Here is a 14,285-nt window from a genome sequence, read left to right on the forward strand (position 1 = left end):
ACATAACGGAGCTGTTCAAATTTCTAGAATCAGATTCCGGCTCCGTTATCAAAAAATCAACCCTGTGGTCAAACTTGGAAATCTTTAGCCTTTAAATTGCTAGTTCCGTTAAATGGTCATAACCTGAGTTAGGGACCTCCAAATTAAATTTCGGGCATACGCCCAAGTCCCAAATCACGATACGGAGCTACCGGAACTGTCAAAACACTGATCCGGGTCTGTTTGCTAAAAAGGTTGACCAAAGTCAACTCATTTGAGTTTTAAAGCTCTATTTCACATTTTAATTTATTTTTCACATGAGAACTTTCCGAAAAATTTTACGGACTGCGCACGCAAGTCGAGGAATAATAAATGGTGTTTTTCGAGGGCTTAGAACATAGAATTGATTATTAAATTTAAATATGACATTTTGGGTCATCACATTCTCCACCTCTAAAACAAACGTTCATCCTCGAACGGAGTTAGAAAAAGTACCTGAGCTGGAGAAAAGGTGTGGATATTTACTCCGCATGTCCGAATCGGATTCCTAGGTAGATGCCTCTACCGTCTGACCTCTCCATTGCACCCGAACTGAAAGATAACTCTTAGACCTTAACTGTCGGACTTGCCGGGCCAGAATAGCCACCGGCTCCTCCTCGTAAGTCAAATCTTTGTCCAATTGGACTGAGCTGAAATCTAACACATGGGACGGATCACCATGATATTTCCGGAGCATAGACACATGGAACACCAGATGAACCGCTGATAAACTAGGTGATAATGCAAGCATGTAGGCTACTTCACCCACCCTTTCAAGAATTCCAAAGGGTTCGATATACCTAGGGCTCAACTTGCCTTTCTTTCTGAACCTCATTACACCTTTCATAGGTGAAACCCGGAGCAATATTCTTTCTCCAACCATGAATGCAATATCACGAACTTTACGGTCGGCATAACTCTTTTGCCTAGACTGAGTTATGCGAAGTCGATCCTGAATAATCTTGACCTTATCCAAGGCATCCTGTACCAAATGGGTACCCAACAACCGAGCCTCTCTTGGTTCAAACCAACCAACTGGCGATCGGCATCGCCTTCCCTATAATGCCTCATATGGAGCCATCTGAATGCTTGACTGGTAGCTATTATTATAAGCAAACTCTGCAAGTGGCAAGAAATGATCCCAAGAACCTCCAAAGTCTATAACACAAGCGCGGAGCATATCTTCCAATATCTGAATAGTGCGCTTTGATTGTCCGTCTGTCTGTGGCTGAAATGTTGTACTCAACTCCACCCGCATGCCTAACTCATACTGTACAGCCCTCCAGAAATGTGAGGTAAACTGCATACCTCGATCTGTAATAATATACACGAGCACACCGTGAAGGCGGACAATCTCACGAATGTAAATTTCAGCTAACCTCTCTGAAGAATAGGCAACTGCCACTGGAATGAAATACGCTGACTTGGTCAACCTGTCCACAATGACCCAAACTGCATCAAACTTTCTCTGAGTCCGTGGGAGCCCAACAAAAAAAATCCATAGTGATACGCTCCCACTTCCACTCAGGAATTTCTAACTTCTGAAACAAACCACCAGGTCTCTGATACTCGTACTTAACTTGCTGACAATTCAAACACCGAGCTACATATGCAACTATATTCTTTTTCACTCTCCTCCACCAATAATGTTGCCGCAAATCTTGATATATTTTGGCAGTACCTGGATGAATAGAATACCTGGAACTGTGTGCTTCTTCAAGAATTAATTCATGAAGCCCATCCACATTAGGCATACAAATACGTCCCTGCATTCGCAGAACCCCATCTTCCCCCACAATAACCCGTTTGGCATCACCGTGCCGCACCGTGCCCTAAAGGACAAGTAAGTGAGGATCATCATATGGCCTCTCTCTAATGCGCTCATATAAAGAAGACCGAGCGACTGTGCAAGCTAGAACCCGATTGGGTTCTGAAACATCTAACCTCACGAACTGATTAGCCAAAGTCTGAACATCTGCAGCTAATGGCCTCTCACCAACTGGAATATACGCAAGACTGCCCATACTCACAGCCTTTCTACTCAAAGCATCAGCCACCACATTGGACTTTCCGGTGTGATACAAAATGATAATATCATAGTCTTTCAACAACTCCAACCATCTTCTCTGCCTCAAATTAAGATCTATTTGTTTGAACAGATACTGAAGGTTGCGATGATCAGTAAATACCTCACACGAGATACCGTAGAGGTAATGCCTCCAAATCTTCAGCACATGAACAATGGCTGCCAATTCTAAGTTATGAACAGGATAATTCTTCTTGTGAACTTTCAACCGCCGCGACGCATATGCAATTACCTTGCCATCTTGCATTAATACTGCACCAAGCCCAATGTGAGATACGTCACAATATACCGTATACGATCCTGAACCTGTGGGTAATACCAACATTGGCGCCGTAGTCAAAGCGGTCTTGAGCTTCTGAAATCTCAACTCACACTCATCTGACCATCTGAATGGGACACCCTTCTGGGTTAGTCTGGTCAGTGTGCTTGCTATAGATGAAAATCCTTCCACGAACCGACGATAATAACCTACTAAACCTAGGAAACTCTGGATCTCTGTAACTGAAGTAGGTCTAGGCCAATTCTGAACAGCCTCAATCTTCTTAGGATCCACCTTTATGCCTTCTGCCGATACAACATGCCCCAAAAAGGCAACTGAGTCTAACCAAAACTTACATTTTGAAAACTTGGCATATAACTGATTATTCTTCAAGGTGTGAAGCACACTTCGAAGATGTTTCTCATGTTCCTCTCGACTGCTGGAGTAAATCAAGATATCATCAATGAATACAACCACAAAAGAATCCAAATAAGGCTTGAACACCCGATTCATCAAATCCATAAATGTTGTTGGGGCATTTGTCAATCCAAATAACATCACTAGGAATTCATAATGCCCATACCGAGTTTGAAAAGCTGTTTTAGGGATATCAGATGCCCTAATCTTCAACTGATAGTAACCAGACCTCAAATCGATCTTCGAAAATACCTTGGCACCCTGAAGTTGATCAAATAAGTCATCAATTCTTGGCAGCGGATATTTGTTTTTGATAGTGGCATTGTTCAACTGTCGATAATCTATACACATCCGCATAGAGCAATCTTTCTTCTTTACAAATAATACTGGTTCACCCCAGGGTGAGACACTAGGTCTAATGAATCCTTGATCAAGAAAGTCTTGCAACTGCTCTTTCAATTCTTTCAACTCTGGCGGGGTCATACGATATGGTGGAATAGAAATGGGCTGAGTGCCCGAAGCCAAATCAATACAGAAGTCAATATCTCTGTCGGGTGGCATCCCCGACAAATCTGCAGGAAATACTTCTGGAAATTCACGAATAATTGGTACTGAGTCAATAGAAGGAGCATCCGCACTGGGATCGCGAATATAAGCCAAATAGGCTAGACACCCTTTCTCTACCATATGCCGAGCTTTCATATAAGAAATAACCCTGCTGGCAGAATGACCAGGAGTTCCTTTCCACTCTAACTGAGGTAACCCTGGCATATCTAGGGTCACTGTCTTAGCATGACAATCTAATATAGCATGATAAGGGGACAGCCAATCCATACCTAAGATGACATCAAAATCTACCATATCAAGAAGTAGAAGATCCACACTAGTCTCAAGATTACCAATAATAACCACACACAAATGATAGACATGATCTACTACAATAGAGTCTCCCACCGGTGTAGATACACACACAGAAGCACTCAGAGAATCACAAGGCACAACCAAATATGAAGCAAAATAGGAGGACACATAGAAATAAGTAGATCTTGGATCAAATAGAGCTGAAGCATCTCTATGGCAAACTGGAATAATACTTGTGATCACAGCATCAGATGACTTGGCCTCAGGCCTAGCTGGAAAAGCATAAAATTGGGGCTAGGCCCCATCACTTTGAACTACGTCTCTGGGACGGCCTCTAACTGGCTGGCCTCTACCTCTAATGGTCTGACCTCCACCTCTAATGGCCTGACCTCCCCCTCTAGTTGACTGACGCCTACCTCTAGCTGGATGAACAGGCGGTGAAGCAACCGATGTCGGTATGATGGCACGAGAATCTTGTCGAGATCTGTTACTCGCCAATCTAGGGCAATACCTCCTGATGTGACCAATGTTTCCACACTCATAACACCCATCCTGATGTCATGGCTGCTGAAGCTGAAGCTGACCCAAATGGGCCGGATAACCGCTGCAATAACTTCGGAGTGGTGAAGCACTGATAGGAGCTGAATGTGCACTGAATGTCGATTGTCCAGAGTAAGGCATAATAGGACTGTGACTCCTTGAAGCACCGGAAGATACATAAAGTGCTGAATGAAACGGTCTGGGAGGATGACCCCTACCAAAATTACCTCTGCCTCTAGATGAGGCACCACTGAAACCACCGAACTGACGAGGCCTCTTATCGGATCTCTGCCCTCTCTCTTGTACAAGGACCATCTCAATCCTCCTTGCGACATTAGCAGTCGTCTAAAAAGAAATCTCACTTTCGGTCTCCTTGGCCATCTGAAGTCTGATAGGGTCAGTGAGTCTCTCAATAAACCTCCTCACTCTCTCTCCCTCCATAGGTAGTAAAAGGAGAGCATGACGGGCCAAATCCACAAAACGGAATCATACTGAGTAACAGTCATACTGCCCTGCTGTAGACGCTCAAATTGCTTGCGGAATTCCTCTCTCAGTGTGATAGGGAGGAACTTTTCCAGAAATAGCTGAGAGAACTGCTCCCATGTAAGTGCAGGCGATCCGACTGGTCGGGTTAATGTATAATCTCTCCACCACCTCTTGGCGGAACCCATCATCTAAAATACAGCAAAATCAACCCCATTGGTCTCAACTATACCCATGTTCCGCAGCACCTCATGGCAGCGTTCAAGATAATCATGTGGGTCCTCAGAAGGTGTACCACTGAAGTGAACTGGAAAGAGCTTAGTGAACTTATCCATTCTCAATAAGGCCTCAAAAGACATGGCGGGCCTATCACCGGTCTGTGTCGCAATAACTGGCTGAACTACCCCAACTGGCAGGGCTGCTGGAGCTTGATTCTGGGGATCCATCTACTCCGGAGCGGGAGTAGTGGGAGTTTTTGCTCCTCCCCCAGCCTGTGAGATGGCTGGTGCCACTGGAAATATACCATTCTGGGCCACGCCCTCGATAAGACTTACCAAACGGACTAGAGCGTCCTGAAGTACTAGAGTGGCTATGAATCCTTCCGGGACCTGAACTGGTCCAACTGGTACATTCTGAATTGGAACCTCCTCCTGAAGGTCCACCTGAGGTTCTTCAATAGGTACAGCTGCTCGAGCTCTGGACTGAGCTCTACCTCGGCTTCTGCCTCGGCCTCTAGCACGACCTCGGCCTCGACCTCTACCCCTGGCCATAGTTGCCACCGGGGGTTCTGGTCCCTGACCATCGGTAGGGGTATTATGTGTTCTCACCATCTACGAGAGAATAAGAGTAGAATGGTTCAATCATCGATGATAGAATAAAATCACACGACAGAATAAGAAAGAAATGATATTGTTCCTAAACTTCATAGCCTCTGAGAGATAAGTAAAGACGTCTCCGTACCGATCCTTCAGACTCTACTAAGCTTGCTCGTGACTCGTGAGACCTACGTAACCTAGTGCTCTGATATCAACTGTCACGACCCGAAATTCCCTCTTTCGGACCGTGATGGCGCCTAACATTTCACTTGCTAGGCAAGCCAACGTTAGAATAATATTAATAAATTTTTAAACCATTTTTAAATTATTAATAATCAAGAAAACAAAAGCGGAAGCAAAGTTTGTAACATAGTGAAATAATTCATAAAAATAACGGTGTCTAAATATCATCCCAGAATTGGTGTCACAAGTGCACGAGCTTTTAGAATAAATACAAATAAAGGTCTGAATAAAATAAAGTTGTCTAGAAATAAACACACAGCTAAAGTAAAATAGGCGGGGACTTCAGAACTGCGGACGCCATGCAGTTATACCTCAAGTCTCCTCTGGTAGCTGAAATCCGAGCAAGTCTATGGTACGCCGCTGGGACCAACTCCAAAATTTGCACAAGAAGTGCAAAGTATAGTATCAGTACAACCGACCCCATGTACTGGTAAGTCCTGAGCCTAACCTCGACGAAGTAGTGACGAAGCTAAGGCGGTTCACTTATATTAACATGTACGCAATATTAATAATAACAAAAAATAATAGAAATAAATCAGGTAACTCATTTATAATAACTGAAGCCAACCCTGCAGTCATAATTCATTATTATTTTAACCAATTCTGTTGCAGCGTGCAACCCGCTCTCACAATATATTCACATTCAATTCTGTTGCAGCGTGCAACCCGCTCTCCCAATATTTTCCTTTTAATTAAGTTTGTCATATATTTATTTCAATCAAGTATATATATAGACTTTTAAATAAGTCTGTTGCAGCGTGCAATCCAATCCCCCAATATTGACTTTTAATAAGTCTGTTGCGGCGTGCAACCCGATCCTCCAATATGAATTTTTTAATAAGTCTATTGCGGCGTGCAACCCGATCCTCCAATATTGACTTTTAATAAGTCTGTGTGCAGCGTGCAACCCGATTCTCTAATATGGACTATTTAATAAGTCTGTTACGGCGTGCAACCTGATCCTCCAATATTGACTTTTAATAAGTTTGTTGCGGCGTGCAACCCGATCCTCCAATATTGACTTTTAATAAGTCGGTTGCGGCATGCAACCCGATCCTCCAATATATCCATTTCAATCAATTCTTATAGAAGAAATTTTCTCAATAAATGCAATAATTAATATAAAATTATAAGACAACAAGCATACAACAATTATGATTTAATTATGAAACAAACAATGGCAAATAGCAAATTATTATAGAAACCAGGGAGAAAATAGGCAGTTTAATATTGAATATGCTAAATGTCAAATAACAATTAAAACACATAATTCAAATAGCATGTAACAATTAATGCGGAATTCAAGAATTAATATTTGACAAAGAATAGGAGAGAAATAATTAATATAATAATTAATTTATGATTTAAAATAATTTATGTTTTTTCAAGTAAGCAGGCAAACAATTAATTTGACGACGTATAGACACTCGTCACCTCACCTATATGTCGTTCGCATGCAATTCACATAACAAATAATTTGAGGGTTCTATTCCCTCAAGTCAAGGTTAACCACGACACTTAACTCGCTTTGCGAATTCCAATCAATTATTCAACCACAACTTTTTCTTTTAAATTTACCTCCGAAAGCTTCAAATCTATTCACAAACAATTCGATATATTCAATACTAATCATAGGAATTAATTCCATATGAATTTATAAATTTTTCGGATAAAAATCTAAAATTTATTTAAATATTCGACAGTGGGACCTACATCTCAAATCCCGGAAAAACTCACAAAATTCGAACACTCATTCCGATACGAGTTCGACCATATAAAAATTGTCCAATTCCGATATCAAATGGACCTTCAAATCTAAATTTCTCGTTTTTGGAAGATTTTAGAAATATCTGATTTTTCTTCTATAAATTCACGTATTCATGATATAAACGAGTATGGAATCATGAAATATAATCAATATAGGATAAGAAACACTTACCCCAATATTTTCCGTGAAAATCGCCCAAATATTCGCCTTAACCGAGCTCAAAATGACCAAAGTGAGTAAAAATATCGGACTCTTCGATATATATATTGCCCGGGCATTTCCGCACCTGCGTTGCCTGGGCTCGCACATGTGAGCTCCCATCTGCGAGAAAATCCTCGCATCTGCGAAATGGGGCTTCCAGGCGAGGCCTCGCACCTGCGGAGAAAAAATGCGCACCTGTGCTGCCTTCGCTTCTGCGATCATTTGGTCCGCTTCTGCGGACGCGCGGGTGCGTGCAGGTTTCCGTACCTGCGGACGTTTTCCCAGCCACGCCCGGGCGCATCTGCGAGCTCGCACCTGCTAGAAAAATCCGCAGGTGCGATTACAACAGAAGAAAAAATACATATTTTGCTTAAGTCCAGTTCTTGATCCGATTTCAATCTGTATTACTCTCGGGGTACTCGGGACCCCGTACAAATATACCAACAAGTCCAATAACATAATACGAACTTACTCGTGATCTCGTATCATGCCAAACAATGCTGAAATTATAATTTACACCCCGATTCAAACTTTGAGTTTTAAACTTTCAATTTGTAAATCTCGTGCCATAACATATTAAATGAATCCGGAATCACTTCAAATTTGGCACATAAGTCATAAATGACATAACGGAGCTGTTCAAATTTTCAGAATTGAATTCCGGCTCCGATATCAAAAAATCAACCCCGTGATCAAACTTGAAAATCTTTAGCCTTTAAATTGCTAGTTCCGTTAAATGGTCATAACTTGAGTTAGGGACCTCCAAATTAAATTTTGGGCATACGCTCAAGTCTCAAATCACGATACGGAGCTACCGAAACTGTTAAAATACTGATCCGGGTCCGTTTGCTAAAAATGTTGACCAAAGACAACTCACTTGAGTTTTAAAGCTCTATTTCATATTTTAATTCATTTTTCATATGAGAACTTTCCGAAAAATTTTACGGACTACACACGCAAGTCGAGAAATAATAAATGATATTTTTCGAGGTCTTAGAACATAGAATTACTTATTAAATTTAAAGATGACATTTTGGGTCATCACATAAAACCTTCAAGGTGCCAACTTACAATATTAAGCGTCGAAACACTCCCGGGTCTTCCAAAACCCGATCCGAATATATGCCCAAGTCCAAAATCATCATACGAACCTATCAGAACCGTCAAATCCCAGTTCTGAGGTCGTTTACTCAAAATGTTGACTCAAGTCAAATTTAGCCATTTTTAACCAACCTTAAGGAACCAAGTGTTCCGATTTCAACTCGAACCCTTCCAAATCCCGAAATAACTATCCCCGCTAGTCATAAAATAGTAAAAGTACATGTGAGAAGTCTTATTTAGGGGAACATGGATCTAGAAAGCAAAACGACCAATCAGGCCGTTACAATTTACAAGTTAAATATCAATTTTTTTATTGTTCCGATTGTTTTTACATTAGAGGTCAAATAAAAAGTTGAGCTCGAGTCACTCTACGATAGCAATTATGATAATATTCTTGTTGTCCACTCTAAGTCAGCTAATCTTATTTTGATTTTATTAGCTTTAAATATAAATCTTACAATAAACACCTAGGCAACACGTGTGAGGCACGTATATTAAAACTAGTACTGTATTAAAAGCACGAAGATCATTAACGAAATATCGTTCGCCTTTTTTACTCTTTAAAATAGAGTTCACATTAGACAAAATAGTCATTTGAATTAAAATCAATTAAAATTTGGTTATCGGATGTTATCTTATTTGAATTTTTAAGATGTCCTAATATATTTAGAACTTTTGAAGTTTACTATAATTATACAACTTTGACTTTTCTACACCTTTTTATCCGAGCAAAAATCATATCTTAGACTATACTAATAGTTAGGAATTTGTATTCAACTTTAATTCCTACAAAATTGCGTAACAAGGAAAATGTATCTATTTTTGTTATGAAATTTTTTTCTTGAAATTTTTGTTGTTTATCAAGCAGTAAAAGAAAAAAGGAGCCTTTGGGAACTTTCTCTTCCTAACTGATAACCAAAAGATAGCAAAATAATATTCTATTGTTAATTTGATCCTTTGAAATGTGCTCATTAACCTTTTTCTTTTATGTCAAAGTATCAAAATATTTTTTTTTACGAAGAACAAAAAATATTCTAAACGTAAATAAAAAATTATCTTTTCAAGAAGGGACCAAATTATCCTCAAAGTGTTTTGTAATTCCTAATTTAAATAAAAAAGACATATACTGAGTGAATTATAATTTTATCTAATTTAAAATGAACTTACGAAAAGTGAAAAAAAGCCCACCTACAAGTTACAAGGAAACATAGAACATTCCTAAATTTCTCACATAAATAAAAGAAAAGTAAAAATAAAATGCATTCCTAAAATTCATACATAAATAAATGAGAAAATTATGTTTTCAAGAAGGAATTAGATTTTTTTCAATTGCTAAAATATAAAGTAAATAAAAGAGAAAAATAACGTTTCAACAAGTAATTGAATTGTAACTAAAGAAAAAAACACTTTATTTAAAGGAAAGTCTAGCTACTCTTGTTATGGGAATTTTTTTCGGGAACACTGATTCTTATCAAACAAAATCTTAGGAGTCTTTTCTTAACCCTTTCTTACTTACGTTTTGAATTTTAAAGATGTTATGTATTTATTTTGAATACAATCTAATTTCTTAAAAAGTGTCAAATTTATTTTAATATGATGTAAGAAACGAACCATCCTTACTTTTTTTGATAAAATTATATTTAACGTTAATTTATCGTCAAAACTAAAAAATTATATCTCATACAATTATTTATGGATAGATACGGGCTTTACGCGTGTACAGTATATTAATAAATATAAAACTTTTGATATAAATATTATTAAATTATGTACACTTAAAATGAAGTTGTTAAGTGTCATTCCCAAACTATTTCTAATTTTTTTATTTTGAGTTAAAGAGTATAACAATTATAAACATTGGATAATATAATTTTAATCGTAGTATTTATTAAAATATGTATTTGTATTTGTTATACATAAGTTTTATAGAAAACATATCTGAATAAAGGGTAATGGACATTTATCCTATATTAAAAGACGGAGACCCTCAGCGAAATGTTGTTCGCCTTTTTTGCCCTTTAAAAATAGACCTCATATTAGACAAAATCCTAATTTAGTTATTTTTCTAATATTTAGTACTTTGAAATCAACTAAAATTTTGATTATTAAGTTTTTTGTTATTTAAATTATGTAGGAAGTTATAATATTTAGAACTTTAACATAAACATATCTGGGAGAAATAAGAGTCATAATATTTAGGACGTTTTCTTTTCCTTATATTTGCTTACGTCATTTCCATATAAAATATGTTTGAACTTAGAGTTCTAACGGGAAGATTATATATACAGTTTGTCACTATTAAAAAGAGAGACACGTGTACTTAATTAAATATATTTTTTTAAAGTATAAAATGTAATTTTTAGATATTATACAAAAAAAAATGACAAAGAGAAAAAAATGTTGTTCGAGTAAGAAAATATCTATATTTTCTATATCATTATAAAAGCATACAAGCACGAACCCTTAACACAAAAATAAATAAATTATTTTTTTTACTTTTTGTTCAAGAACTCAAATACATTATTTAATAATAATTACATAATTATTAAAAATTATATATTTATTAATATAGAGTACGCACATATGGAGAATAGTATGACATAAAATCAAATGGTTTTCTTGTTAGGTGTTTGTCCTGATTATTTCACCATATTTGATTTTCCTATCTCTTGAAGGAAGGACAACATATTTACTATAACTGATTTTACCGTTTACGAAAGAAAAAATATAATTCTTCCGTGTTTGGCTAGTCTTTTTTCTTGGAAGAAAAAAATTTTGGATTTCTATAAATTGAGGATCGTTCCTTCTTATTTAGTAGCACCTACAATATAGTCCCTGCAGGATTTGAGAGTTTTGTTTAGAGAGAGAATTTGTGAGACAAGTGTTATTAAACTTAACATCATTTCTTAAAATGACAAAAATACATCTTCAAATATCTTATTTTCATCATTTCTTAAAGTGAAAAAAAATACATTTTAAAATATTCAAAAAATGTTATGTTTAATTGTAGAAATGCGAAAAGGTATAAAGACTTTGAGTTAATTAGATGAAGTGGTTATACTTTTTCAGATAGGACAAAGGATGAAAATAACCAGACTTGACAACACTTGGACCCGGAGCAAAAAGGAGCAAGGCTATAATAAATTGACGGAGAAATAATAAAGTGAATAAAACCAGGTTCGCACGTGAAAAAACATAAAAACATAACTAAGTTTTTTGGTAGTTCAATATTATATCAAATTTATTTATTTGGTCTAAATTGTCCGATAACCGTTAATCCGATACGAATCCGTTCGTTGTCTTATTGAATAGCTAGCGGATTATTATATTTATAATTTGATTACTGATAAGGCGAACCGTTAAATATAATTATCCGCCTGATCCGCCCGATAAATACCCTACATCTAATAATGACAGGTTTTAGCAAATGGTCATTTAATTAATCTAAGTTAATTTGGAAGTTGGAAGTGTGGTTTAACTTTTAACGCTAGTTGTTTCAATTGTACCGTTTGTTTTAATTAGTTAGCCTACCACTATATATGTTGTTTCCAACTAGTCATGTACCTTCTCACTCGTCAACTTTCTTAACAAACGAAAAGAAAATCGTTCATGACAGAAATGTGTCCTTTACCTAAATGTGCAGAACTTAATAATTAATTAAAAGTACAGTAAACAAATAAATTTAACAATCGGTTGTGAGACTACGTATACATTCTAGTGATTCCATATTATTAAGTTGAGTACCTTTGTCCATTACTAAAGAACTTGGTTCGTTACCTTAATTCTTACACCTAAAATAAAAATAATCAGTAAAGTAAACACAATAATTTTTATGTAGAAAATCACCCGACTCAAAGGTTCAAAAACCACGACCTACCATGTAGGATTTTTAACTTCAACTTCACTAGAATAATGAGCCAAATTTATCGATTACAAATCTATAACTTAATACTTTCCAGTTCTCCTACTCCAACTATTTGATTTACAAGTTACTCTAACTTGCAAAATCAAACACTCATTCCAACTTAGTGATTGTATATGACACTTTGATTACAACTCGATTTCCTAAAATATATTTACTAGACTGACTCAAGAAGAACACAACACTAGTACTCAACTTGAGTATAGAAAATATAGCTCTTCAATTGATGTGTAAAAAAGGATGATCTGAGCAGTCCAAAAAGATAGTATTTAAATTTCCTGGACTCCGAGATGTTTTAGGAGTCCTATGTATAGTTAGCTTCTCGTTTGATAGGACTCCTACTGCTCCAAGGACTCTACAAGTCCTGGGACTCTTGTCGCTCACTTATGCATGCGTATTTTCTAGGGCAACAACCCTTATCATGTTTAGCAGTCTTCTTCCAACAAACTCGGACCTAGGTAACTTTGAGATAAAGTTACTGTCTTGCAAAGACGTACAATCATCAACCTTGAGGAGCTGGTCCTTAACCCCGAGGAGCTAGTTCTTAGATCAGTTAAACAGCTACGTTGAGGACCTGGTTCTTAGAATATTTCATCTAAACAAACTTTGTTAATCATCAAAATCTCAATACTCAACAAATTCCCCCTTTTTGATGATGACAAACTTTGTGCATAGTAGAACGAGCTAATCACCTCATATCACCATACCATGATCAGAATAGGTACAACATCTGTACAACAAGCACATCACACATACATGCATGTCAACACCCCCAACTCTATCTTTCCCATTTTGTATCACAGCCTAAAATCCAACTAGTCGTGATGGCACCTAACCCCAACCCTCTAGGTAATACAATTAACAATAAACCAATTCCAATGAGATTCACTAAGAGAAGTAATGATAATACAAATGTACTTTTATACAAAGAATTCTCAAGGACTGGTAGTACAAATCATGAGCTTTTAAGATTTAGAATTTACAAAGCTGGTATGAAATAAAGTACATCATCTGTTTGAAATATACATGAATAGATTAAAATTCTAAAGCTACCAAGATCAAGAGGCAGTTATGACTGGAACGCAGGTACAACTTCAAATTCAGCTCCAGCCGTACACAACAACATCAACATCGAACATCTGTACGCAAGCTGCAGAAGTGTAGTATGGGTACAAACCGATCACATGTACTCAATAAGTAAAAAAATCTAACCTTAGGTGAAAGTAGTGACGAGCTTGGACAAGGGTCAAAGTCCAACATCAACAGCCAACAACAGTTCATAACAACACAATAATAGTGATAAAAGAAGTAACTTAGATATATATTGCTCAGCTCGTTCAAAGTTCCGAAAAATAGGTATGTCTTTCAAGTATATCAGTGAAAACCCAAATCTTTTATCGAAATCACCAAAATATGAGTAAGTTTGTAAAACTGTGATTTTTTCCAAAACTTTCAACATGTAAATGTTTCATTTATCAGATGGCATGAGGAAAGTATATCTCTATTCCTACATATCGATGTGTATGTGAAGTCATGAATGACACAATACCATATATCATGAGGAAAATGCA

This window comes from Nicotiana tomentosiformis, chromosome 10, assembly GCF_000390325.3.
Source record: "Nicotiana tomentosiformis chromosome 10, ASM39032v3, whole genome shotgun sequence".
In the NCBI taxonomy this organism is placed as follows: domain Eukaryota; kingdom Viridiplantae; phylum Streptophyta; class Magnoliopsida; order Solanales; family Solanaceae; genus Nicotiana; species Nicotiana tomentosiformis.